Source organism: Triticum aestivum, chromosome 4D (genome assembly GCF_018294505.1).
Source record: "Triticum aestivum cultivar Chinese Spring chromosome 4D, IWGSC CS RefSeq v2.1, whole genome shotgun sequence".
Lineage (NCBI taxonomy): Eukaryota > Viridiplantae > Streptophyta > Magnoliopsida > Poales > Poaceae > Triticum > Triticum aestivum.
The window spans coordinates 62,891,948-62,895,758 of NC_057805.1; positions in this window are offsets into that span (position 1 = coordinate 62,891,948).

Sequence of the window (3,811 nt, forward strand, 5' to 3'; positions counted from 1 at the left end):
TTCTGTTTGGACTCCATTTGATATTCTTTTTCTGCGAAACACTGAAATAGGCAAAAACAGCAATTCCGGGATGGGCCTCCGGTTAATAGGTTAGTCCCAAAAATAATATAAAAGTGTATAAGAAAGCCCATTAATCATCCGAAACAGAATATAATATAGCATGAAGCAATAAAAAATTATAGATACGTTGGAGACGTATCAAGTTGCTTAGAGCATGGGACTGGGCATCCCGGTGACCAGCCATTTTCTCGTGAGTGAGGAGCGGAGTACACTCCTCTTGAGAATAACCCGCCTAGCATGGAAGATACACACAGCCCTAGTTGATACATGAGCTATTCGAGCATGCAAAACAGAATTTCATTTGAAGGTTTAGAATTTGGCACATACAAATTTACTTGGAACGGTAGGTAGATACCGCATATAGGAAGGTATAGTGGACTCATATGGAATAACTTTGGGGTTTATGGAAGTGGATGCACAAGCAGTATTCCCGCTTAGTACAAGTGAAGGCTAGAAAAAGTCTGGGAAGCGACCAACTAGAGAGCGACGACAGTCATGAACATGCATTAAAATTAATGAACCATTGAGTGCAAGCATGAGTAGGATATAATCCACCATGAACATAAATGTCGTGGAGGCTATGTTGATTTTGTTTCAACAACATGTGTGAACATGTGCCAAGTCAAGTCACTCGAATCATTCAAAGGAGGATACCACCCTATCATACCACATCACAACCATTTTAATAGCATGTTGGCACGCAAGGTAAACCATTATAAGCTCCTAGCTAATCAAGCATGGCATAAGCAACTATAATCTCTAATTGTCATTGCAAACATGTTCATTCATAATAGGCTGAATCAGGAACGATGAACTAATCATATTTACAAAAACAAGAGAGGTCGAGTTCATACCAGCTTCTCTCATCTCAATCAGTCCATCATATATCGTCATTATTGCCTTTCACTTACACGACCGAACGGTCTGGACAATAATAATAGTGCATGTGCATTGGACTAAGCTGGAATCTGCAGGCATCTGACAAATAGGATAAGACAAGATAATATGGGCTCTTGGTTAAATCAACAATAATGCATATAAGAGCCACTTCAACATTTTCATTATGGTCTTCTCCTCTCGACCCCCAAAGAAAAGAAAAGAAATAAAACTATTTACACGGGAAAGCTCCCAACAAGCAAAAGAAGAACAGGAAATCTTTTAGGGTTTTATTTTAATTATTACTACTACAAGCAAGGAAAGTAAACTAGCTAAGAGCTACTACTATTTTTTTTTGTTTTTCTTTAGGTTTATCAAACACACAAGAAGAAAGCGAGAAAAAGAAAATAAACTAGCATGGATATTACAGTGAAAAAGTATGTGTAGGAGATATACCCTAGAGGCAATAATAAATGATATTATTTATCTCCGAGTTCATAATTATGTTTATGTTCCATGCTATAACTGCTATGGTTCTCGAGTCTGCAATAACCACGAGGCTCGGAGGAAGACTCATATGCACGTGTGGAATAATAAACGGTAAAATGTATTCCTAGTCTGGCCTCTAAGACTAGCTCAAGTGTTGCATGATGATTCTGTTTTCCTGGTCATGGGCATGTCTATGCCAGCAACTTTGAGGGCACAATGTTAAGAGAACATTTGTGTTGAATCGACCCGGATTGATGTTATGCTATGAGATTCATTCGTCACAAGTTTATTGGTACATAACACAGAGATGGTTAACGTTTGCATGATTCCTTAGACCATGAGAGTATCGAGTTTCTTCATGCTTGCTTCATGAACTTTGGGGTTTGTTAAACGTCATCCGTAAATGGGTAGCTATTACGGCGGCTTACGGGTTCATGGAAAAGTGTGTCAAGTAACTTGATAGCTCAAGATTGGGATTTGCTCCTCCGACGATGGAGAGATATCTCTGGGCCCTCTCGGTGTTACGGTATCCATCATCGTCTGGCCAGACACTTTGTGATTTGATCACGGGGATGCCGGAACACGATAACGAGAAAAGAGAACAATACCGGTAACGAGGTAACTAGCATAGTGGACAAGTTGTTGATCCACGGGAATGCCAACATGTCTCACCTCGGTATTGTAACATATCGCGAAGCAACAGGAATAGCACACGGCAACTGGAGGTTCACTCGAATATTTATTCGTGTGGGTATAGGGGTCAATATGGGTGTCCACGGCTCCGATGTTGATCATTGATCGGAAGGGGTTCCGGGTCATGTCTATACTTCACCGAACCTATAGGGTCACACGCTTAAGGGTCATCTATCTGCTGAATACTAGACAGGGAGTCTGAGAGAAAATCACCGAAAAAGTTTCGGACACCGAAAAGTTTCGGACAGCGGAATCGTACCGCAGAGAGAGGTCATCGGATAAGTTTCGATGATACCGAAAAGTTGTTTCGGGATACACCATTAAGTCAAATTGGTTTCGGCACATGCCTGATAATTCTTGGAGGATGCCAGAATCATTCTGGAAGCTTTTTGGAATTTTCTGAGATAAAAACCGGAAATGTTCCGGAGCTGCCGGAGCCACTTCAGATGCGTTTCGCAGATGAAAATCACTAAAACCGGAATTGTTTCGGAACGCGTTGAAAATCATTTTAGTGGGTACTGGAAATGTTCTTAGCCCACATAAATATTTTCAGTTCGATCAGACGCTGAAAAATGTCGTCGTGAATAGTGAAAATCAGCTTTATGGTTACTTTATGGAAAGCCACCTTTTGGGGCTTTGCTCCAAAAGATCTTGGGGATGACATGGATGGATAGGAGCCATTTTTTGGGCCCCTCATGGGGGTGTGGCCGGCCACATGGGGTATCCCCCCTTGGGGACCCTCTTGTTCCTTGGTTTCACTCCTAGGTCCTTGTGGAAGGACTTCATTCATGTGCATTTTGGGTTTTTTGTGAAACTACCCTACCCCCTTGGGATTTCCTATAAATAGAGGTGGAGGGGCAGCCCTCCACACTCATCCCTTGCTCTCATACACATGCCATGCATTATCTGGCTTCTTCTCTCCCTCCCACGAAAAGAGTTTCGTAGAGCCGTAAGGCTGTCTGGGTTCCGGCAGGAACTAGTTCTGGACGGCGAAGCCCTGCCGGATAGATGACACCGTATGTGTGCAACTCTGTAGAGAGATCGTAGTTTCGGTCTTAGTTCGTGAGTGCCTCCCGAAGGGCTGTCCGTGTGACCGTCCGAGTTTCGAAGGTCCTCCCGAAGGGCTGTCCGAGTGACCGTTCGAGTTTCGAAGGTCCTCCCGAAGGGCTGTCCGCGACACCGTCCGGGGGGCTGTTCGACCGCCTCCTGGAGGGCTGTCTGAGGAGCAGATGAGGGTATACATCCTCGCGGTTGGGAGGTTGTAAATCCTAGCTGCGGGGATCTGCACCGCCGATCGTCATCGACTCTACTTCCCGCTGCGCTACGAGTCGGTAACGAAAAAGATCAAACCATGTATGCAGTCTCCATAGTGGTCCTGGGCTGGTGCGTAGGTCGGAAATTTTTTGTTTTCTGCTGCGTTCCCCTACAGTGGCATCAAGAGCCGTGCTATGCGTAGATGCAGGTTTCGATCTAGAATACATGGAGATGTATGGGTATTGCATAATATAATTAGGTAGTAGATGAGATCTATTGCTGAAAATTATTTATGCGGGTGACAGATGAAATCTGTTACCCGAGGTTCTTGTTGCTTCCCTAGAATTTGCGTTTGCTCAATCTCGAGACAGCATGGTGGAATTTGACAAAGTTCTGGCAATCCGTGATCCTGATTGATCATGGAAGTGCTATCAGTTCT